General features: G+C 41.0%; 1 pseudogene; it reads right to left on the reverse strand.

Annotated features, from left to right (window-relative positions):
* Positions 1-684: 684 nt before the first annotated feature.
* Positions 685-18,053, reverse strand: LOC134730195 (small ribosomal subunit protein eS1-like; annotated as a pseudogene).
* Positions 18,054-26,180: the final 8,127 nt, after the last annotated feature.

Below are 26,180 nucleotides of genomic sequence, written 5' to 3' on the forward strand. Positions count from 1 at the left end.
TATTAATTTTAACATTTTTATTGTGAAATATAGTTTAAATACATAAAGCAATTATATAGTATAAGTGATTATAAAGGAAACCACCATGTAACCAATCAACCAGGTCAAGAAATGGAATATTTCCAGCAACTCAGAAGTTCCCTTCCCTGCCATGACCTTCCCGAACACAACTCTTTCCCTCCCTCCTAAGTGTAGTCATTATTCTAACATTTGCGATAATCATTTCCCTGCTTTTCTTTGTCGCTTTGTCGCAAGCATGCATCCCTAAACAATATATTGTTTAGTCTCACTCTTTCTTTTGAACTTTATGTAACTGGAACAATATAATATGTAATCTGTTGTTCTTGCTGCTTTTGCTCAACATTGTTTTTAATTCATATGTTGTTCAGGTTGTTCCTATAGCTGTAATTTGTGCATTTTCATTGCTGCATATTACAGTGTCCCATTGTAACAGTATGTGACAATATGTTTAGCCATTCTATTGCTGATGGACATCTGGGTTGTTTCCAGTTTAGGATTGTTATAAATGCTAATGTGAACATTCTTCATATATGTATTCCATCACATCTACGTCAGTTTCTGTATAACATATACCTGGGAGTGTAATATGTATCATAAACTTGAATAAATAATGCCAAGTTCTTTTCTAGAGGGTTACACAGTCACACTAGGTATATATGAGTCCCATTGCTCCACACCTTCACAACACTTGACATTATTGGTCTTTTCGGTTTTGCCAGTCTGGTGGGTGTGTGGTAATATATCATTGTGGTTTTAACTGTCATTTCTCTGATTACTGATGCTGTTGAGGACCTTCTTGTATACAACTAGCTATTTGGATTTACATTTTTGTGGCGCGTTAGTATCTTTTCAATGTCTAAGTCTCTGAGATGCCCAACTTTTCAATATCCTTTCATAGTCCACATTTGAACAGGTAAAGTAATGTTATGGGATGTTTAGGGTGTCGCTTTTCTGGCCAGAAACCTCTGTGGCCTGTGGCGCCTTTGCACAAGTCTTGCTCAGGCCCACTGGGCTCATTCCACCTACTTGGCCTGGCAGGCTGTGCTCAGCTTATGCTACCGGCCTGGATCCCACACCTGCCAAGGGCAAGTACGGCGTGGAGTGGCAAGGCATGTGTGAGCGAGCGTGAGGTCTGGCTACTGCGCAGTCAGACACACCAGCTGCTGCAGTGGGGCGGGCAGCTCCAGATGCACCAGCTCTCTGCAAGGCTGTGGCTGGACCAGGCATACTGCAAGCAGCTTCCACAGCTGGCACCAGGGAACACATTGGCACCCAGAAGCTTGGAGACGCCAGGAACTGCAGGGACCCAAAGAGGGAGTCACAGTGTTGGCTTGGGGAGCTCCCAGGTCTGGGCTCCCCAAAAGGCCACAGCCCTTCTCTCTTCTTCACCCGCAACGTGGCAAGCAATGGGGATGTCTCAGCCCCATTTGTGTTATATCTCGTTTAGCCTCGCCATTTGGCAGGTCCCAAGTTCTTGTCCTGTGACCAGGAAGAATGAGGTACACAGACAAGTGGAGGGTGAGCAAGATGTTATTGAGTAATGGAACAGCTGAGAGAAGACCCACAGTGGATAGCTCCTTTCTGCAGCCAGGGTGTCCCAGTGAGTGTTCGGCTGCTAGCAGAGAGGGCAGCTCCTTTCTGCTAGGCAGGTTGTCCTGATGAGTTTTCAGCTCTCAGCAGAGAGGAGAGCTCCTCTATGCAGGAAGGTTGTCCCAACAAGTGTTCAGTTCTCAGCAGGGAGGGTAGCTACTCTCTGCACTTGGTCATCCTAACAAGTATTCAGCTAGCGGCAGAGAAGGTAGCTCCTCTCTGCAGCTGGTCATCCATCGCCTGCTCAGTTCTGACTGAGCCCCGGGCCTCAGAGGGGAGGAAGTGCATGCTGATTGGTCCTTGGGCAGGCCTAGGAAAAAGCACCATAAGTTCCCCCTCTGGTGTGCAGGATGGGCAGTCCAATCCCCAGGCTTCAGGCCTTCCCCGGCCTAAAGGTGGGACTTCACTGGGAACCCGCTCCTTTCCACACTGAAGCCTGTCTGCCTCCTACCACTTTTCATGGCACCCAGGCTATTTCTGCAGAGGGGCGCCTGTGGGGCCAGCACAGAGCTGCCCTCAGCCCTGCCAACCCTTGCCTCCCTCCCATGCTTGTCAGCGCCCAACATCTAGAGGGGGCGGAAGCAGCAGTGGGCTAGCATGTCAGTACTGCCCCAAGCCTGCACATACCCAGCCGGGCTGTGACAGTGCCCGGGCTTGACCCCAACCCCATTCTGAGATCAGAGCAGGTGCTAGGAGCAGGGAGAGGCCAAGCAGTGGGAACAGACACCCAGGGCCTGCAAGGGCAAGGGGGCCTTCCTGTCCCCCAGAGGGTGCAGAGTGCGGAGATGCCCTGGTCCTGCACCTGGGAGGGTAGGGCTGCCGCCTGCTGCATGGAGTGTGCAGGCAGCCCCAGCTGCGCCTGTTTGCAACCCAGCGCGGGGACTCCAGGTCCTTGCTGGGCCCTCCTCTGCCCACCTCTCCGTGCCCGACCATGCTGCTCCCCTGCTGGCAAGCAGCTCAGCGCTGCCCCATCACAGCAGCCCCCAGGGCAGTGGGCTCTGGGGACTGTCCGCCTCCTCCCCACGTGCTCCCCACAGTGGCAGTGGGTGATCGCAGTGATTCAGGGTCAGGGTCTGGAGCAGTGGAGGCTCCAGTACTGGGAACGGGTCCTGCCTGGCCATATGAGGATGGGTACGGGAGGCAGCACAGTTGTCCACCTCGGGAATGCGGGGCACAAAGGTCCCACAACTGCCACTGCCACTCCCACAGCCACTCCTGCCACCACCGCTCACACATCCACGCTGCAGCCAGCATGATGGCAGTGGCTGCTCCGGACAGCCTGCCACTGCCATCAGTAATGCCACCACTTGAGTTATATTTGGGACAAGTTCCTTCCAAAATAAGAATAATTATAAGTTACCTAGTTTTTTTTTTTATTAATTTGATTATAAACTTTTTTTTTAGACAGGGTTTCACTGTGTCACAAAGGCTAGAGTACAGCGGTTAAATCATAGCTCATTGAAGTCTTGAACTCCTGGACTCAAGCGTTCCTCTTGCCTCCGCTTCTCAAGCAGCTAGGACTATAGGCACTTGCCACCACCCGGCTAATTTTTTTATTGTTTATAGAGACGGGGTCTCACTGTGTTGCCCAGGCTGGTCTCAAACGCCAGGACTCAAGCAATCCTCCAGCCTCAGCCTCAGGTGTGAGCCACCATGCCCACCCTATAAACTTTTTTTTCTTTACTTTTTTCTTTTTCTTTTTCTTTTTCTTTTTTTTTTTTTTTTTTTTTTTTTTGAGACAAAGTCTCACTCTATCACCCAGGGTGGAGTGCATTGATGTGAACACAGCCCACTGCAGCCTCAACCTGGGCTCAGTGGATTCTCCCGCCTCAGCTTCCTGAGGCCACAGGGATGCACCACCACACCCAGCTAATAAACTTCTTAAAAGTAGGCCTATAGGGCTTTTTTTTCTTTACTATCCAAAATCATGCAATTTTTCAACTATTGGGCTATTGCCAGCAATCCCTCATGGTGGTTTTTATTTTTGTTGTATTTTAGTTTCCTCTGAGAATATAAAGGCAATTTTAATTCTCTTGAATCTGTGTAACTAAACTTGGTTTTTGTTGCTTTGTATTTTTCTCAAGACAATCGTGTAAAAAGTGGTTTTCCCTGCACATATTTTTTTCATTTCCCAGGTTCATTGATGTTTTTAAAAGTCACAGTGGCTTTTTCTTTCCTCCTAACATTCCTGCTACAATTTATGGATTTTTTTTTAATTTCACTCATAAACATCAAATACACAACATTGGTGTCACTGCCTGGCATATTTTCCCAACATACTACATTTTATTATTTTCATTAATTTCTTATCTCTCAGTTCTTTGTTTAGAATCAGTGATATTTTAAAACTGGAGGAAGGTGAGACCCAGAGAAATTGACTTAGCCAGAGTCAGGAGGGCAAGTAAATGGGAAGCCTGGACTCCACCCCAAGTCTTCAAATAACAGTACGCTTGCCATTATATCACACTGACTCTGTCTTCTGGAACAATAAGGTAAATTAATTCCCAAGGTCTGTAGAATATTGTTCATTTCCACATGGCAGACCTCTTATTCTACAATTGAATAAGGTTTATTTTAAGCCTAACAGCTTTAGGATCAGATTAATATTGATACTAATAGAAATAATTTTTTAAAAAATTAAAGATTAGGCTGGACGCAGTGGCTCAAGTCTGTAATCCCAGCACTTTGGGAGGCCAAGGCAGGTAGATCACCTGAGGTCAGGAGTTCGAGACCAGCCTGACCAAAATGGAGAAACCCTCTCTCTACTAAAAATACAAAATTTGCCGGGCATGGTGGCGCATGCCTGTAATCCTAGCTACTCGAGAGGCGGAGGCAAGAGAATCGCTTGAACCCGGAAGGCAGAGGTTACGGTGAGCCGAGATCATGCCATTGTACTGCAGCCTGGGCAACAAGAGCGAAACTCTGTCTCAAAAAAAATAAATAAATAAAATAAAGATTAATATAAATAGTAGCACTAAAAATGGATTAAATGGAAGAAAACTTGCTTTAAAAAAAATAAAGTTTCTCCACTCTCCCCTTCATCCCTTATGGCCAATCTGTCACTGGTCCCTATTGCTTCTTCAAAGAATCGCCATACTTCCTTAATAACTGAGAAAAGAGTTTTACCAAATAAAAGTGTCAAATGTTGCAGGAATGCCATTGGATTTGGTAATGAGTTTCTTAATAATTTCATAGTACTGTAAAAATGTTGGAGGCGCTCAGAATTTAATGATATTTTAAAATACAAGAACAAGCCAGGCACAGTGGCTTATGCCTGTAATCCCAGCACTTTGGGAGGCCGAGGCAGGCAGATCACTTGAGGTCAGGAGTTTGAAACCAGCCTGGCCAAAATTGTGAAACCCTGTCTCTACTAAAAATACAAAAATTAGGTGGGTGTGGTGGCTTGCGCCTGTAATCCCAGCTACTCGGGAGGCTAAGGTATGAGAATTGCTTGAACCCAGGAGGCAGAGTTTGCAGTGATCCAAGATGGTGCCAGGGCACTCCAGCCTGGGTGACAGAGTGAGACTTTGTCATAAAATAATAAAATAAATAAAATAAAATAATTAAAATACAAATCAACCTGGAAAACTTACAGACAAATGATGAGATTTCCCCTGCGTTACCTTTCTGATCATCTGGGTTTGCAAAAAGATTAATTCTGAAGATTAATGATAGATGACTACTGGTTTTAATAGAAAATAAAATAACTATGAATCATTTATAATCATTGAAAATGTAACCTTTAGCTTTAGAGGAATCCTTCAGGATACAAACCAGTTGGTTTTGTCATAAATAGTCATGAAATATTTTATCAATAAAATCCAGCTATTTTTAAAATTAAAAATTGAGTAAAACAGGATTAAAAATAACTTTATAAAAATATTAAGGTAGGCTTAAATGTAACTAAACTTGTAGAGCAAAGGCTTTAAAATGTTCTGGCTTGAAATTCAAAGTTAAATTATTGAATTAACAATAGGGAGTTCCCAAAGGGACCAGCTTTATAAATATTATTAGTATTTTTTTGTTTTAACTTCCAAAAGGCAGTATTGAGTCAATAAAATTTTACTGTCACTTACTATTTTCTAGCACTAGAGCAAAGTGCTGAACATACAGTGATGAGAAGAGGAAAAAAAAGACCTTGTCCCTCCCTTCATGGAGCGTACAGTCTGATACCTAGAACGTGCCAGACTCAGTGCTTGACCCCAGCCACTACCATCTAAAATTATTTGATCTAGGCCGGCCACGGTGACTCACGCCTGTAATCCCAGCACTTTGGGAGGCAAGGCAGGTGGATCACTTGACCTCAGGAGTTCGAGACCAGCCTGGCCAACATAGCGAAACCCCCTCTCTACTAAAAATACAAAAATTAGCTGGGTGTGGTGGCGCATTCCTGTAATCCCAGCTACTCAGGAGGCTGATGGAGGAGAATCACTTGAACCCAGAAGGCGGAAGTTGCAATGAGCCAAGATCACGCCATTGCACTCTGGGCAACAAGAGCAAAACTCCATCTCAAAAAAATTAAAATAAAATTATTTGATCTATATTTCCTGAGGATGTGGTCTACAAATAAATGAGTCACTGCTTGCATTCTCAGGATAAACAAATGGTATTCTAGAAACCTTCAATCCTATTTGTCATTTTTCAAATTTTCATTATGGCAGTTTTTAAAAATACAGAAACATGGCCTGGCATGGCGACTCACGCCTGTAATCCCAGCACTTTGGGAGGCCAAGGCAGGTGGATTGATTGAGCCCAGGAATTCGAGACCAGCCTGGGCAAATTGGTGAAACCCCATCTCTACAAAAAATACAAAAATTAGCTGGGTGTGGTGGCACACACCTGTAGTCCCAGCCACTCAAGAGGCTGAGGTAGGAGGATTACCTGACCCAGGGAGGTTGAGGCTGCAGTGAGCTGTGATCGTGCCACTGCACTCCAGCCTGGGCAACAGAGTGAGATCCTGTCTCAAAAAAAAAAAAATACAGAAACATTGAACATTGCAATATATAATACACCATAATGCTCATAATACCATCATATGCCCAGGCTATTTCTCTTCCTTTGCCATCTTTATTGCCTTCTACGTCATGTTGAGTTTTATCATAAAACCCGTTACCTGATGACTCACAAATAAGCTGCAGATCCTCCGGAGTCACATCCACACTGATTATTTTCCCAATATTCCCAGCACAATTCTGTTTAGCTCTCCTTGATAGAGTGGTGTCTTAAGGCCATACCCAGCTCTAAAGAAGGCTGAGAAGGCCCCGAGCATTGTTGCCCAAAGTGAGGTTTGAGGTCTGTTAATAAGGAAAGCAGAAAGAATAGTTATAGGGTAGAAAATTACCAGTGTCTGACACACTCTTAAAGATGTTTTTATTAAACAAAAGGACCATCTATCCCAGAGATGAAATGCCACTTTCTAAACCCCAGAAGTAACTGCCATTGGTTTTTCTTTTAAATGGCAATTTCCCCCCCAATGCTTTGCATACAAGTATCAGCAATATGTTGAGTCTCCTTTTTGGCTTCTTATAGTTTAAAAATTCTAGCAATTTAATTTCAGGAGCATTCTTTAATGTATGAGTTTGTGGTCTCCAGATAGTTGGCTTTGTGTCCTGTACATCATAATTGCAAAACACATTTTGTTGTGCGTGCATGTGTGTGTGTGTGTGTGTGTGTGTGTGTGTGTGTGTGTGTGTGTGATGTAGTCTCACTCTGTCACCCAGGCTGGAGTACAGTGGCGCTACCTCAGCTCACTGCAACCTTCACCTCCCAAGTTCAAGCGATTCTCCTGCCTCAGCCTCCCAAGTAGCTGGGACTACAGGCACATGCCACCACGCCTGGCTAATTTTTGTATTTTCAGTAAAAATGGGGTTTCACCATGTTGGCCAGGCTAGCGTCGAATTCCTGATGGGTGATCCGCCTGCCTCGGCCTCCCAAAGTGCTGGGATTACAGGCATGAACCACTGCGCCTGGCCAAAACACATTTTATTAGTGGTATTTTCAACTCTTTTTTAGGCCCATATTTAAGAATGATTATCATTTCCTTTTAAAACCAAAACTAAACATTATGTTTATTTATTTTAAAACAATCTGAAACCTACAGAAAAGTTGCAAGTCCACTACAAATCACTCTTTTATATTGAGCCATTTGGGAGTCAGTTGCTAACCTGATGCCCTGTATGTGGGACATTCTCCAACAGAAACACAGTACAACAATTAAAATTGATTTTTTAGGCCGGGAATGGTGTCTCATGCCTGTAATCCCAGCACTTTGGGAGACAAAGGTGGAGGACCATTTGATGCGAGGAGTTCAAGACCAGCCTTGCCAATATGACAAAACCCCATCCCTACTAAAAATACAAAAATTAGCCAGGCATGGTGGTAAACGCCTATAATCCCAGCTACTCAGGAGGCTGAGGCAGGAGAATCGCTTGAACCTGGGAGGCAGAGGTTGCAGTGAGCTGAGATCACGCCACTGCACTGTAGCCTGGGAGACAGAGCTACAGTCTGTCTCAAAAAAAAAAAAAAAGTAAAAATTGATTTTGTAATCCATTTAAATTGATTTAAATTTTAATCCATTTTTAATTATCAGTTCACCTTGATAATTAATAATGTCTAATCCTGAAATCCCATCATTTGATCAATTATCCTGGTAACATTCCTTATAGCAAATAATGGATCCAGTTTAGAATATGTGTTGCATTTAATTGTCACATGTCTTTGGTGTCCTTTCTCTGAAACATTTCCTCAGCTTTTCTTTTATTTCCATGACCTCAGTACTTTTGAAGATTACAGCTAATTATTGTGGAATATCACTCAGTTTCAACATGTTTGCTTTTAGCAGGAGCATCACTAAATTGATGATATTCATCACTTTATGTTCTTACTGCGTCTCATCAGATGATGCTCAATTTTAATTCCTTCTGTTACTCATGACATTCACTTTAATCGCTTGATTAAAATGGTATCTGCCAGGCTTCTCCACAATGAAGTTACTATTTTGTCCATATGGAATTAATAAGTATTTTGTGTGGAGATAAGATCTAGATAAATATTCAATTCCTCATCAAACTTCCATTTTATTGTTTTATTTCTATTAGGCTCATGGCTTCCTATTTTGTTAAATGGATTATAACCTCTTACTATTATTATTTATTTATTTTGATGCTTAAATTGTTCCCATATTTGGCTAATGGGAGTCCCTTTAAATTGGTGTCTGTGTCATTTTGTCCCATCATTCCTTGATTATTTCCTTTTTTTCTTGCACAAAAAAGTGTTCTGGCTCATCTTATACCTTTCCTGACCCAGTATTGGAATCAGTTATTTCTCCAAGGGGTAAAGTTGCTAAATAAAATACAGGGTAGTCAGTTAAATTTGAATTTCAGGCAAATATATATTGCATGTATGTCCCATGCAATAATATCTTCTTTGCTAAATATTTACTGTATTTTCATTTGCCAAATCTGGCACCCTACCAAGGAGCCCTGATTCCTTTAAGTGGTAAATGGTACTTAGATGCCACAATCTGGCCAGGAGTGATGGCTCACGCCTGTAATCCCAACACTTTGGGAGGCCAAGGCAGATGGATTGCTTGAGCCCAGGAGTTCGAGACCAGCCTGAACAACATGGCAAAACCCCCATCTCTACAAAAAAATACAGTGATCAGCTGGGCATGGTGGCATGTGCCTGTATTCCCAGCTACTCAGAAGGCTGAGGTTGGTAGAACACCTAAGCCCGGAAGATGGAGGCTGCAGTGAGCCGTGATCGTGTCACTGCACTCCAGCCTAGGTGATGGGAGTGAGACTCTATCTCAAAAAAAAAAAACCACAACCAGAGCAGGTCTGTTGATTCCACTTTTGTATCTCAGGCTCTCTCAGTGGACTCTCAGACTCTCTCAGTGGACAGGTCTCAGGCTCTCTCAGTGGACAGCACTAGGGAACACACACACACTCACATACACATTTACCTCTACACATGACAACATTGACGTTGATGTAATATGGATACAGAAACATTGCATTCTATGAGTTCACACTGATATTCTAATTCTAATTCAATACCTCAGGGATTATTCCAACTTTCTCCCTTTCCATATTTATGACTCCTTTCAAAGTAAGAAACTGGACTCCCATGAGCCTTAATATATTTATTTGTTTGATCCATCCCCTGGTACATTAACCAAACTCGCATTACTGCCACTGCTCCCTCCCCAGTGTCGCTGTCCTCCTCAGTCTGTGCCCTGACCCTTGTGCCAGGCCATCCCCACATGTAGACACCCCCTTCACTAGACTTGTGCTCTGGTAGCTCACCCAGGACACCCCACAGTGTGGATGTCCTCTTTACCTTGCTTGAGATCTGGTACCCTGGGTCAGGTCACCCTACTGCATGGATCTCTACTCCCCTGCTCAGGCTCTGCCACCACACAGCAGTCTGTCCTCCACTCATAAGCCCTCCTTGTCCTGCTATGGAACTCACACCACCCAGATCCTTCCCCAGTGGGATATCCCTCAATATCAGTATGTTTGTATTTAGCAGGAACATCACTAAAGTGATGCCATGGACACCCTCCTTACCTCGCTTTAAGCACAAAAATTTTATTTAAGTCACACTTACATTTGAACTATTATATTACTCTTATTACTAATAATACAAACTGAGGTTTTCAGTGTAAAAGAAAGTTTGGCAGAGGCAACTGGAAAAATAGTTATCCAATGATATTTTTATTCATTTAAATTGAGTTGATACTAACCATTATTTATTGACTAATAATAAAAAGAGAAGTCAAAATTTTAAATGTAAACTCTTGGCTATAAACCTGTATTTCCACTTCTTCCTAAAACCCCCTAAGATAACAGTAAAGGAATGAAAATGGTACAAAAAAATACAAAGAGAACAGAAGAGGTGATGGCAGCAGAAAAGAATTGTCAGGAAATTCTAGAAGATAGAAAGTACTTGGACAAGGAATGACTGACTTAGAGAAAAAAAAGCTAAAACCTGTGTTCCTGCACCAGTGTCCAGCACTAACAGGCTGATCCTTGATGCAGAACCCCAGAAAATGTCAGAAATTGAAGTCACTAATTGCCTCTCAAGACACAGGGTAAAGCAGAAAGCAGGCTTTCTCTTAAGCATGAATGAGCAACTAAGGATCACCACATGTTTGAGGAAAGTCTAACATAAAAGTTAAAAAGAAAATTAACCTGGAGAAAACTAAGACAAAATGGAAGTAAAAGTTATCAATATTGTGATAAAAGTATATTAAAATGAAGGGAGGGGGACGATGGGGGTATGCATGAGTTTTAAGATCATTAAAGACTCATCTTTAATTTTAGGAAATTAATAAGTGATGTCTTGATTTCGAAAATTATGACACATATGTATAAGCATGTTAGTTAGATGCAAATACTAAAGGAAAAAACACCTAAAAGAGTGGAAAATGGTTGCTTTAAGGAAGCCATGGCACATGAGGGGAAAGACAGGTGATACTTGGTTTTCTTTACTGTAAGAAACTCTTATTTTCCCCTGTATTACTTTGATAAAAATAATTTAAAAAATCAAGTTCATACAGATTGATGCATCTTGATATAGCACAGTTTGACAAGAAGGAGGCTGTAGTGGAAACAACGAGAATTTGGCACCTAGATTCAAATACCAATTCTGCCCATTTACTGTTCATGTAACTGTACAACAACCCTTGAGATTCAGTTTAGACATTTGTAAATTGGGGATAATTATACTTGCCCTACTATATTAGCTTCCCAGGGCTGCTGTAACAAAATACCATGGGCTAAGTGGTTTAAAACAACAGAAATTTATTGTCTTACAGTTCTGGAGGCTGGAAGTCCAAGATCAAGGTGCTGGCAGGTTTGGTTTCTCTGAGGTCTCTCTCCTTGGCTTGCAGATGTCCACCTTCTCCCTGTCTTGAAATGGCCCCTAGTGTATATGTGTGTGCATTCCTGTTTCTTCCCCTTATAAAGGTATCAGTCATCTTGGATTAGCCCCACCCCACGGCCTCATTTTAACTTAATCACCTCTTTACAGACCTTATCACTATATACAGTTACATTTCGAACAACTGGGGGTTAGCACTTCAACATATTAATTTTAGGAGAATTCAATTCAGCCCCTAACACCTACCTATTACATTCACTAATTTGCTTAGATTTATTGGTCTCCTTCCATGTTCCAACCCGTGCTAGGCACTGAGGATTGAACTTGAGAATCAGATGAGATAATGACATTTTGAAAACTGACTTAAAATACCAAAAAAAAAACAAAAAAAACCCCCACACATTAAAGTATAGCCCACCCACATAATGCTTTGCTTGCAGGAAATCATTAAATTGAACGAAGTTAAATGACGAAAATGAAAGCTTTCTAAAAGGGGGAAAAAATGGGAAGCATGGACAAAGTTATAGAATAGCAACTATTATTTTTAAGCGCCTGATAGGTGCCAGGCACTGACTATAAAACTTATGTAAATTGTCTTATTTAATCCTTACTATGACCCTGCTGGGTAACTATTACCAAAACCATTTTACTGGTGAGAAACCTATTACTAAGAGACTGTAACATCCCGGAAGTTATACAGCTTTGTGGCTTGAATTTGGATCTACTTAATGCCAAAGGAACTCATGTTCCTTTTACTACCCTCTACTGTGAGTCAAAAACATAGAGAACTATGGTTAGGCTCTATTTCTTACATTATTTTTTGTTAAATATTAAGTATGTTCAAAAAACCATTATTCATGTGTATGGAGAATAATAATAAACTGAACACCTGTGTACTCACCAGCTGGCTTGAGAAAGAGAATATTGCCACTACCGTAGCAGTCCCTGCATACATCTCTCTAGCCCCATTTTCTTCCCTTTTTTCCCAGAAGTAACCATTATTCTAGTTTTGTGCTCACCCACCTGTGATACACACACACACACACACACACACACACAAATTTTCATTTTCCATGTTTTTTTTCACAAATAGGACTTTTTATTTGCCATTTTAAATGTCTGAGTGTTAAACACACTCTTGGACTGGTGGTTCATATCCATCAGCTCATTCAACTTTAGAACCTGTCTCTTCTCCAGTAGCTTTTCCAGAACTGCTACCTTCGCCATGAAGCTCCATGAGATTTCCCAATTCAAACTTGGTCTTCTTCAGCATTTTTATTTTCTAATGAAGACATCATTGAGAGAATAAATAGATTGGTAAGCCTTATCTATGTCTTTTCCAATGCTGTCTGGAATCAATTTATTGACCACTTCTTTCAAGTCATTTCTCTGTACCTCTCGGGTCATGATTTCCATCATCTTCTTCCAGATTTGGCAGACCTGTTTGTGCTGAGCGTAAGAGGTCTTCCATATCTGATTGTTATGTTTTTTAGTAAAAGCAGTACAGAATAGACAAAGCAAGTAACCGTCAGTAGTCTTGACATCAACATGAGCTTCAATCATGTCTGCCATTTTTTGACCATGGAACACATTCTGCCACAGGTAAGATCCATGCTATGGAAGTTAGGCAGTTTTTCCTGGACACCTTAAGTAATCAGCTTGAATTTTCAAAATGCAACTTCATAATTTTGCAGATAAGCAAGACTCATTTCAAACACATGACCCTTGAGGCCATCTGATGCAATTTTGGTTCCTTCATTGCTGGTGACTAGTGTCTTTCCAATATTTCTTATGTTGAACATAGCAGGTGCTTTCACATCCTACCAGTCTTTCTTAGAAAATAGATCAACTAGGCCGGGCACGGTGGCTCATGCCTGTAATCCCAGCACTTTGGGAGGCCAAGGTGGGTGGATCACGAGGTCAAGAGATCGAGACCATCTAGGCCAACATGGTGAAACCCCGTCTCTACTAAAAATACAAAAATTAGCTGCGCATGGTGGTGCTCACCTGTAGTCTCAGCTACTCGGGAGGCTGAGGCAGGAGAATCGCTTGAACCCGGAGGGCAGAGGTTGCAGTGTGCCAAGATCACGCCACTGTACTCCAGCCTGGTGACAGAGCAAGACTGCGTCTCAAAAATAAAAAAAAAGAAAATAGATCAACCACTTTCTTCTTGGTTCCCCTTTTGCTGCCTTTCGTGAGGCACTTGTTCTTTCTGCTCAGAGAGCCAAAAGGCATTTTGCATATTTTCAAAATCTGAATGACTCATGTGTTCTGCTGGGATTCACTTGTTTCCTACTCAATATTAGGTTCCTAACTTATTCAGGCTGATACACATAACCATAATTATATCGCCAGGGCCTCTGATGGTCTAGTACCACCAACCTGGCCGCTAGAATTCTGTTATTCCCATTTACTCTGGGGCATTTCTTACCATCAATCTTGATCTAGAGGACAAGCAGTTCTGAGCTTCTCAGAATATACTCGCATATTGCTTATCACTTTAGTAAGGGAGTGTCCTCTAGGACCTCCCAGGGAACATTTTTGGCTGGTGGGTTCTCTGGTATTACATAGTAAATGCATTCTTGGCCAGGTGCCGTGGCTCACACCTGTAATCCCAGCACTTTGGGAGGGTGAGGTGGGTAGATCGCTTGAGCCCAGAAGTTCAAGACCAGTCTGAGCAACATGGCAAAACCCCATTTCTACAAAAAATACAAAACTTAGCTGGGCACGGTAGTGCATGCCTGTAGTCCCAACTACTCAGAGGGCTGAGGTGGGAGGATCGCTTGAGCCCAGGAAGTCAAGACTGCAGTGAGCTGAGATTGTGCCACTGCACTCCAGCCTGGGTGACAGAGTGAAACCCTGTCTCAAAAAAAAAAAAAAATGCATTCTTACTTCTAATCTCTTTGAACTTGCTGACCTCTTCTTCATCTCTCTTCTAAGAAGTTCCAGCATCTCCATCTGATCATTATTTTCAGTTTCAAGGAGCTGTTTCTGCAATGTATTAGGTACAGTTCTGGGCATTCTACCAGGATAGTGAGTCCCGTGTCACTGAATAATACACCTGTATTAACAAACTGTCCGCTATTCAGTCTTATATTCTGCCCTCCCTGATTTGGCAACTTTAAGATTCATTTCCAGGAGAGTTCTCCCACTTCCTGCTAGTACCTATTTGCCAGGTTTTGCAGTGCTTTTGGTGAATAACCCCTTTCTTCACATAACAGTATTTCCTCGCTTGGCTCATAATAAGATTTCTCATTATTGGTCTAGAAGAAATGAAGAGAGGTAGGGATAGATCTTAGAGACAAGCATCATCCTGCAAGGCATTTGCCCTTGCTACGTGAGGCCTTGGCATAGTCTCCGAGCACCAGAAGTCTGATTTCTCCTAGCAAGGAGAAAGGCTCCAGAGTATTCTCACTCTCAGTTTTAAGAGGAATCTGGGGTTTTAAGGTCCTTGAGCCCATCTACCCAAATATCTCCATCGGAACTCTCAGGGCCCCTCTCCTTTTTCAGGTCCCTTGCTTTAGCATTAGAAATTTGGGGGCTGGGCACAGTGGCTCATACCTATAATCCAAACACTTTAGGAGGCTGAGGTGGGTGGACTGCTTGAGCCAGGAGTTGGAGACTAGCTTGGGAAACATGGTGAAACCTCGTCTCTATGAAAAAAAAAAAAAAAAAAATTAGCTGAGCATGGTGGTGCATGCCTATAGTCCCAGCTACTTGGAGGCCTGAGGTGAGAGTAGATAGATCACTTGAGCCCAGGAGGTTGAGGCTGCAGTGAGGCATGTTCGCACCACTGCTCTCCAGCCTAGGTGGCAAAGTGAGACCCTGAAAGAAAAGAAAGAAAGAAAGAAAGAAAGAAAGAGAAAGAAAGAAAGAGAGAGAGAGAAAGAAAGAAAGAGAGAGAGAGAGAAAGAAAGAAAGAAAGAAAGGAAGGAAGAAAGAAAGAAAGAAAGAAAGAAGAAAAGAAAGAGAAAGAAAGAAAGAAAGTTGGTGGGCTGTGAACTCAGCCTCCTTTTTAGCTCTGTTGTATTTAAGATCAAACCTGGGGTCTTATTCTTCAGCTCATTCTACCCTCTGTCTACAGATGAGACTCCCTTTAAATGATGCCATGAAAGATTTCTGGCTTTTAACCCGTGCTCTAAGTCAATGATTACCTCACCTGAGCCTGCTATTTCCTTCCTTTGTGGCTTCTCTAGCAGTTAACAACAAGCAACCAGCTCCACAGTTCTCATAATTATCATTGTCCCTGTATCTTTCAGTTCAAGAGCTACTCTATCAGCCAGTGCATTTCCCCGCCACCTACACACTACCGCAGTTAATCACAGGCAAGACTCTTAGTAATAGTGATGCTATAGCACTCCAGAGATCATCACTGCCCCACTTACTAACAGTGATGGGGTTTTTGTTGACCTGCTCTTTGTTGGCCAGCAAGTGATCCAATGCTAGAATCTCATTCTGAGGGTCTTCTGCCTTGGGCCATTCCTAAGACTTCCTGACTTAAGCTAGGTTCCTCCAAAACTAAGGATTTGAGTACAAGTGGTATGTTTGAAGTGTAAAATGTACCAGGAAGAACTAGTAGAGTAGTGAAGACTTGAGCCAGCAAAGGAAAGAGGCCAGCAGAATATTTAATCGCCAAGTTACCCACTGAGAACAACTGGGGCTCAATCCCACCAAAAACCTCTGGGAGATGTGGAATACACATCAAAATTTTCCCACCCAGCGGGGGCAGGAAAGCTGGGGTGTTTGTCTTTCAACTCCCATTTGCCCTTGGGTAAGAGCTGTTCCCCCAGCATGGACCTGCCACAGAGACAGAGAGAAGCCCTTGGGCCACAGGCAGAGAGTCACAGATGCTTCCAGTAACACTGGCTTATACTAGATCATCCCAAAGGACCTGGGGGATGTGGGCAGGGCACTGATGGCTGTCAGCTATACATGTTCCAATGACTTCCTGCCTAAAATAGCTTCATCACCTTTCCTCATCATTGCCCTTCCTCTTCAGCTGCTTTCTTTTACTTCTACCTGACATTCTATTATATTTCTATTTCTTTTCTTTGTCTTTCTTTCTCTCTTTTTTTTTTTTTTTTTTTTTTTCTGAGACAGGGTCTGGCGCTGTTGCCCAGGCTGGAGCGCAGTGCAGTGGTGTGATCTTGGCTCACTGCACCCTCTGCTTCCTGAGCTCAAGCAATCCTCCCACCTCAGCCTCCTGAGTAGCTGGAACCACAGGTGCGCACCACCATGCCTGGCTAATTTTTTGTATTTTTGGTAGAGACAAGGTTTCACCATGTTGCCCAGGCTGGTCTCAAACTCCTGACCTCAAGTAATCCACTTGCCTTAGCCTCCCAAAGAGCTGGGATTATAGGCATGAGCCACCGCACCTAGCCAATATTTATATTTATTTTCTTATCTGTCTCTCCACTTCCACTAGAATATAGGCCAGGGACTTCATCTGATTTATTTGCCACTATAATACATCCTTATACCCAGAACAGTGCCTAAGACATAGTATGGACACAAAAAAAATTTAGAACGAATGAGTGAATGAAAAAAAGTGATATTTGCAATATAGTTTGAAAACAGCCTCTGTGACTAGGAAGGAGAAGGAAACTATTAGAGTTTGAGAAGAGAGGTTAATTGAGTGGAGCCATAAGAAGCGAATATGAATTTGTCAAGGGAATCAAACATGAAAAAGTTGTTCCATTCAAAAACTTTTCGGTTTCAATTGCCTAAGAAGAAAACAGCTAATGCATCGAGAAGAAATAACAGAATGTTTAAAATCAATCCTTTTTTAAAACAAACAAACAAACAAACAATGGAATAATCAATTTAGGCAAGGATTACCAATGGACACTAAAACTGTTAGGAAAAAGTAAATGCCAAACAAGATATTCACTTGTGGTTAAAGTACAGCACACAGATTGCTTGCTAATTGCTAAGGAAAAAATATACCTTCATAGAAAAGAGATCTAGCAATCACCACCTTAAACACACGATCAAATTTAGCATCACACAGTGAAACAGCCTATTTACCTCCTCATGTGATACAATATGAAGGACCCAGCATGATCTAGGAAGTATTCTTGCCAAAAATAAATCAAGCCTTTAGGCCTAACTTCCAAAACATAGAGGTGTAAGTTAAACACCATCACAAGGAAATAATTAGACAAATCTTTTTGGTCTGGATTTTTTCACTTAGCATAATTATTTTGAGTTGGTTTCTTTCCCTCCTGTATCAACGATTGTTTTTTTTTTTAAATTGCTGAGTTCCATTGTATGGGTATATCACAATTTGTTTTTCTGTTCACCTGTTGATGGATATTTGAGTTGTTTCCAGTTTGGGGCTATTACAAATAAAGCTACTAGGAACATTTGTGGACTCATGTTTGTTTCGACTTTTGCTTTCGTTTTTCTTGAGAGAAAAACCTAAGGGTTGAATGGCTGCATAAGTATTCATATACATTTACATTTGGCAGGTATGTATGTAATTTGTAAAGAAATGGTTCAACCGTTCTTCAGAGTATCATTTTACATGCCCACCAGCAGTACATGAGAATTCCACATTCTCATCAATGCTTAGTTTGGTCAGTCTTTTTACTATTATCCATTCTATCAGGTGTGTGATGGTATCTCCCTGTGGTTTTAATTTGCATTTTAATTTTATGAAGCCCAATTGATTGATTTTCTTTCTTTTATAGTCCAAGCTTTTTGTGTTATATTTAAGAAATCTTTGCCAAACCCACAGTCACTGAGATTTTTCCCTCTGTTTTCTTCTAGAAATTTTATAGGTTTTTTTGTTTGTTTGTGTGTTTGTTTTGAGACAGAGTCTTGCTCTGTTGCCCACGCTGGAGTGCAGAGGCGCGATGTCAGCTCACTGCAACCTCTGCCTCTCAAGTTCAAGGGATTCTCCCGCCTCAGCCTCATGAGTAGCTGGGATTACAGGCATGAGCCACCATACCCAGCTAATTTTTTGTATTTTTAGCTTTTGCATGTAGGCCCTATCATCAAATTTAAGTTACGTTTTGTATATGATGTGAGGTGAAAGTCAAAGTTTATTACTTTTGTTTAGGGTATATGCTTACTCTAAATCAGGTGTGAAGTGCTGAGATTGAATGTAGAGAAGATACCAGTGAGAAGTTAGACACTGATAGGAAAAGGACTTGGTGATTGATTACAGCCTACATTTTCCAGGACAGTCCCAATTTTTAATTTTCTGTCCTATTTTCCTCCCAACTTTTATTATTAAATAGTTCAAACATACAGAGAAGTTGAAATAGTCCTACTATGTAGGAAACCCATATTCCTACTATATAGATTCAACAGTTGTTAAAGTGTTTCTATATTGCTTTATTTAGATATTTTCCAGAACCATTTAAACATAAATTATAGCAACTGTGACACTTTACCCCTAAATGCTTCAAAATGCAACATTAGGCAAGGAAATTAACAATGATTCCTTATTGTCATTTTGTATTCAATCCTATTCAAATTTTCCCTAGTGGTATCTACAGTGTTTTCAAACCAGCATTCAATCAAGTTGCGCCCATTGTATTTTTTTTTCTTTTATTTCTTTAGTCTTTTAATCTGGAACATTCCTCCACCTTTTGAAAAAATAAGCATCTTCTAGACTGTAGCATAGACAGTACATATTGCATAATTCCATATATATAACACTTTGGAAAATGCAAATTAATCTATAGTGACAGAAAGCAGATCAATGGTTATCTGGGGAAGAGGTAGAGTGGGGAAAGGAAGGAAAAGTGGATTGCTCTGAGGAAATTTTTGGGGTGATATGTACGTTATTTGATTGTGATGATGGTCCACAGTTCTGTACATACATCAAAACTACCAAGTTGTACATTTTTAATATGTGCAATTTACTGCATATCAATTATAATTCAATACTCTAAAAAGCTGGAGGGGACAGAATGTACTTGCTTCTAAATTTCTGATATCCTACTTCCACTTACCGCACTTTACAAGGGATTTGAAGAGGCATCTATCTTAAACAATAGCAACAATACACTTTAAGTTTTAAACTACATTTTATGAAAGTGCCTGAAAACAATTTCAGAAAACATTTTAAAATGCACTTTCATTTAAAATCAAAAGAAAAAAAATTCAGTGGCTGCTCATTAATTGCCCACTGAATTAAAGAGGGAGCTCACAGAAGGGTCTAAACTTTCTTTTCTGCCTTTTCTCCCATTACTACCTTATGTACATCCCATCCCAGATTGACTGAAGCCTGTGCTGCTGATGCCTTTATCCATGTTCTTTCTGCTTGAGAGGCCCTCTTTCCACATGGGCCTCCTTCTCCCTTCAGCTATCTCTGACAGGCAGAAATCCTACTCATCCTGTAAAGCTTCTTCTGGAAGCTTTGCTGATTACTCTCACCCTAACCAGATGTGTGTTCATTCCCACAGGCACCTCCACCCACGGTTCATCCTGCCCCTGGTGTTCTTTCCAGGGCTGGGACCAGGGGGAGGCAAAGTGAGGCAGTTACTTGAGTTGCAAATTTTAAGGGGATGCCAAGTAACTCAGTAACCCAGTATTTTCAAATTAGTATCTAATCAAGTTTCACTCATTACATTTAGTTATGTCTCTTTAGACCCTTTTCATCTAGAACATTCCCCCATCTTTATAAAATGTATCTTGCAGAATGTACCATATTCAGTACATATTGAATAACTCCATTTTCTAATTGTGTATAATATAGTATTTTAAATAAATGTTTTAGCAAATCAAAATAATGCAAGAAATTGATGTTGAACAAAATATCAGAATTTAAAATAAAGACAGGATCAGTATTACTGACTCTTCCTGAGCCTTGGGCTCCAACATGGCTCCAGCCAGCATTGGCTCCTTTACAAACTACTGGGATACAAGGACTCACTCATCTTGTATGCCCTGCCACACCTGTCCTAGGGCCTGGCAAGTCACAGGCACCCATTCGTCTGACAACAATTTTCTGCTCCTTCCATATATTACTTCCCTCATTAAAAGAAGCAAATAAAACAGCAGCAGTGATTAAGTCATCTAAGGACAGATTCATGAAGGAAAAAATATGTAACAGGCTTGTATTCAAAGAAAATAAGAATTATCTCTAAGGCAAAGAATTTCAGCTACATCCTACAAGTGAAGATAGACCACAAGGGGAAAAAAGCTATTATTCTAAATATTTTTCATTTTAAAATGTTCTTTTTTATTACCAATAGTAATCATCCTGAATAACTGAAATCATCACATCCCCTTCTTATCTTTGGTATAGAAATTTTTTTTTGGTCATAAACAGATGCACAATTCTTGATATAAAATTTAATATATTACATATAGCCCCATTTCCAGATTTTCTTATCTTTCAGTTATAGATTTCTTTCTTGCAGCAGGGATGAAAAGAATTGTCTGTTTGTGGGCGTTCACATTCTTTGTGATTTAATAACCATTTTGACAGTCCTCTTTTGTAGGCCTAAGACTTTAAAATCTAGGAAAAGATTCAATGACAAATAGGGTATCTCAGTATCACCATTGTGTTCCTGTATTAATCAGAGATTTAATTATTTAATTCATCTCTTCGAGCATCATGATATCATCCTATGTAGTCTATTTTCTAATCTGGCTAAAACCGGTTTGGTTCTCATAACTGTAATACACGGGTAGTACAGAAAACCTCAGTGCTTAAAGGGGAAACAAAACTAAAATAACTTACTGGTCTGCTGTATATTTTCATGTTCTTAGAACTATTGTTTCTAATATTATATGTACAATTAGACTGCTTTGTTTGGTAATATATTCAATTTTTAACATTATCTAGTCTTATCAGGAGATAAACACAGCAGAATTCAAATGGCTTAAGTACTCTCCGTGTAAAAGGATAAATTCTTGCTCCTTAAATTACGGTAAACTATGCCCCACATTCACTGAAAACTTAAAACTGCCATTAACTCTCATGGAGATCCATCAATTTAGTTCCATCTTAAGAGTGAACAGTAATGAACAAGGATAAGAAGCATGAAACATGAAATGTTTTTAAATGAAACAAAACTGATTAGAACCTAGGACTAGATTCCTCCATTTGTTAATCCAATGAAACCTACCATATATAAGAGTATCTTGCCTATCTTGGGGGGAAAAACCAGCCAAAGACTTGGAGGATGCCTTATGTATTTTTTCATCAATATTATTGGTGATTCATAAATTGTCTTTTGAAAGTTTAATTATAATTTTAGATTTTATTGCTGACAATAGGCAGAAATGAATTGATGTATGTTAGTTATTTGCTAGGGAGGAAGATCTAATTATTCTTTAGGTTAAAAAACAAAAACAAAACAACAGCACAGCTAGAGACCACCTTTTTGGGGGCAGTTGCCTTTCTCTTCCTTCATCAAGTTTTGTAGTCAAGAATTAGAATAGGGCCAGGTGCCGTGACTCAGTGTCGAATCCCAACGCTTTGGGAGTCTGAGGCAGGAGGGTCACTTGAGGCCAGGAGTTCAAGACCAGCCTGGGCAACATAGCAAGGCCCTGTCTCCACAAAAAAATAAACAAATAAATAAAATTAGCTGGGCATGGTGGCATGCAGCTGTGCTCCCAGCTACTTGGGAGGCTGAGGTGGGAGGATGGTTTGAGCCCAGGAGTTCAAGGCTGCAGGGAGTCATGATTATACCACTATAGTCCAGCCTGGGTGACAGAGCAAGGCACTGTCTCTTAAAAAAAAAAAAATTAGAAGAGGATCTGCATTGTAAACTAAACCAGGAGGGCTCATTCCTGTTACATGAAGGAGCTGGTACTAGTTAGTCTGGAAAATGGTAAATCAGTTATGGGATTATGGGTAACATTGATCTCCTCATAGATGATGATGTAAGCAAGTGATTTCCTCAGGGAATGAAGAGAAGAGCTTCAGCATACCGGGAACAGTGCTTGTTGCCTTGGAAAATTCATTGTTGCTGGACACTGAATATTGGACAATTTCAAAGCTTAGATCAAGAACAGTAATCTTGTTTGTCTTGTCTACTCAGCACCCATCACCATGTATGGCACATAGTAGGTGTTTAATAGAGATGACGAAGTGTTTAAAGTCTATAATCATGAAGATATGTGGAGGAAACAACAGCATATAACTGAGTGAAAGAAGCCAGTTTGCAATAGATACATATGATTCTAACTACATACATTCTGGAAAAGGCAAAACTACAGAGATCAATGATTGCCAGGGGTTCACAGGGAGGGAAAGAAGGATAAATCGGTGGAGAGCAGGGCAAGGGATTTTTAGGGCAATGAAACAATTCTGTATAATCTGTAATATTAGATACATGTCATTATATATATGTCAAAATCCATAAAATGTACAATACCAAAATTGAACCCTAATGAGGTTCAAATTTGAGTCCTAAACTATGGACTTAGTTAATAATAATATATCAATATTGGCTCATCAGTTATAAATAACATATGTACTGCACTAATGCAAGATATTAATAATAAGGGCAGCTGTGGTAGGGGAAGAAGGTATATGGGAACTCCCCGTACTTTCCTGTTCATTTTTCTGTAAACCTAAAACTGTTCTAAAAAGTAAAGCCTATTAATTTTTTTTAAAAAGTCTATGAAGCTTTATTGTGCCCCTGACTTTTTTTTTTTTTTTTTTTTTTTTTTTGAGATGGAGTCTCGCTCTGTCGCCCAGGCTGGAGTGCAGTGGTGTGATTTCGGCTCACTGCAAGCTCCGCCTCCTGGGTTCACGCCATTCTCCTGCCTCAGCCTCCCGAGTAGCTGGGACTACAGCCAACTGCCCCCAAAAAGGTGGTCTCTAGTTATGTTGTGTTTTGTTTTGTTTTTTAACCTAAAGAATAATTAGATCTTCCTTCCTAGCAAATAACCACGCCTGGCTAATTTTTTTTGTATTTTTAATAGAGACGGGGTTTCACCGTGTTAGCCAGGATGGTCTCAAGCTCCTGACCTCGAGATCCGCCCACCTTGGCCTCCCAAAGTGCTGGGATTACAGGCGTGAGCCACCGCGCCCGGCCTTGTGCCCCTGACTTTCATTCTAGGATGATATAAAAGGAGCTATCAGAAACTGGGTGAACAAATGAATGTAATATCCAAGGTAATATTCATTAGCATCGATTTTGTTTTTTGTTGTGTTTTGTTTTGAGATGGAATCTCGCTCTGTCACCCAGGCTGGAGTGCAGTCTTGTGATCTTGGCTCACTGCAACCTCCGCCTCTTGGGTTCAAGCGATTCTCCTGCCTCAGCCTCCCGAGTAGCTGGGATTACAGGCGCGTGCCACGCCAGCTAATTTTTTGTGTTTTTAGTAGAAACGGGATTTCACCATATTATCCAGGATGGTCTCAATCTCCTGACCTCGTGATCTGCCCGCCTCGGCTTCCCAAAGTGCTGGGATTACAGGCGTGAGCCACCACGCCTGGCCCTCGTTAGCATCTATTTTCTTTTGAGTAAGTAACTATTGAGTGCCAACTACAGGACTGCTAGTCAATGTGTGGTATAGAAAGAAAATAAACTGCTCCTTATCTGAGAACTTCTAATTGTTCTCAGATTTATTTATTTGTTTTCTCAAACAAATAAAAGAGCTGTTTTATTCTCTTGACCACAAGATTCTTCAAGATGGAAAATATTTACTGCCAAAGAAGAAATAAACACTTTAGGGAGTATGACTAGTATGAATTTAAGTAAAAGTGATTGGGTCAAAAACAAAGGCTCAAGATTAAATGTAAGAAGACAGGGAAAGCATCTCAATAAAACTGAAGGTGCATATAAATGAATATCAGAATTAGGATCTCTTAAAACAGTCAGAAAGTTTATGTATGTATGATTTTGTAAGTCATCTGTGACACACTATAATCACCTGGAATTGGACAAAGGATGGAACAAAATCAACCCCTTTGCCTGCTTGCCTTGGGCCCACCTCCAACATACACATGCACACATACATGCATGCATACACATGTGCACACACAAACACACACAAACTGTATTGTTTTTAAGGATCTCTAAGTTATAGACAGTTCAACGCAGCCACCAGAGGAAACTGGCATGGGAAAAGGAGATGTCCCATCTGGTGTTTAAAATGAAACAAAGCAAAACACAGGTGTATACAATTAAGACATCTTTCTCATCATATAAAAGGCACAGGTAGTTCTGTTTCTTCCTAGTTCCACACCCACTCCTTTGGCTGACCTTTTGTAACTTCCTTTATTCTTCAAATCTGGCTGGGTGTATAATGTAAGCTGGTTTTATCTCTACACCAATTGCAATACATCAAGTGGTAAAGAAGGTGACAAAATGAAAACAATACAATTTCCCTAAATCCCACCCCACACAAGGACAGGCCAAACTTGAACTGAGGTGTTTTGTTTTTGTTTTTGTTTTTGACAGAGTCTCGCTCTGTCACCCAGGCTGGAGTCCAGTGGCGTGATCTCGGCTCACTGCGATCTCTACCTCCCGGGTTCAAGCAATCCTCCCACCTTAGCCTCTGAGTAGCTGAGACTACAGATGTGCACCACCATGCCTGGCTAATTTTTTGTATTTTTAGTAGAGATGGGGTTTAGCCATGTTGGCCAGGCTAGTCTCGAACTCCTGGCCTCAAGTGATCCACCTGCCTCAGCCTCCCAAAGTGTTGGGATTACAGGTGCGAGCCACCGTGCCCAGCCAATTAAAAAAAAAATTTTTTTTTAGAAAAGAAGTCTTGCTGTGTTGGCCAGGCTGGTCCCAAACACCTTGTCTCAGGTGATCCTCCTGCTTTGACCTCCCAAAGTGCTGGTACTATAGGTGTGAACCAACACACCCAGCCCTCAAGATAGATTAAAACAAAACAAAACAACAACAACAATAACAAAAAACCCACAAAACCCAACAACCCACACACAATCCCCAAGATTCCAAGCATTGGGAAAACCTTCTTCAAGAGTTGAATTATAATAGATTCGGGGCATTTTTTGAATATCCCTAATGAGGAAGTAATATAGAGTTAATGCTTTATAGTTGAAGGCTCAGTTCTGCTACTTACCAGCCAGGAAAGTCACACAGAGTGTCTGAATCTCATTGCCATCATCTCTAATATAAGGGTTTTAATAACACTTATGCTTTACAACAGACAGTTATAACAAAGATAAAATGAGATAAATAAAGCAAAAGTATCTATCATCATCATCATCATCACTGTGATCATTATTCCTTCTCTCCCTGGAAAAATACAGATTCCCCAAGAGATACCCAGGAAAGTGCCTACATATTTTTAGGGTATAATTCAACCCTTGGTGAAACCTTGAAAAACTGGAAATATGTAGGTTTGCTTTCAATTGCAGCAGATTGTTATCACCAAAGCTGCAGCATTTCGACATGCTGGTTATGCACTGCACAGCTCCAGGGGACACCATTCATGTAATTCAGGACCCATAGCTGAAAACTAAGGTTTAGTAGGTGAAGATTTCAGATCCCGCTTTCTGTAATAAACGCATAAGTGGTTAAGCAAACCAGATAGCTAGCTATCCAAACAATTGGCACATGGCCCTCAAATAAACTTGAGACGTATAGAAAATTCAGTGAACAAAAAGGATCTCTATTCTGGAGATTAAACTAAGCCCTTGTTATTATTTATTTATTTATTTATTTATTTGAGACAAAATCTCACTCTGTCACCCAGGCTAGAGTGCAGTGGCGCAATCTCAGCTCACTGCAACCCCT

Source organism: Pan paniscus, chromosome 3 (genome assembly GCF_029289425.2).
Source record: "Pan paniscus chromosome 3, NHGRI_mPanPan1-v2.0_pri, whole genome shotgun sequence".
Classification (NCBI taxonomy): Eukaryota; Metazoa; Chordata; class Mammalia; order Primates; family Hominidae; genus Pan; species Pan paniscus.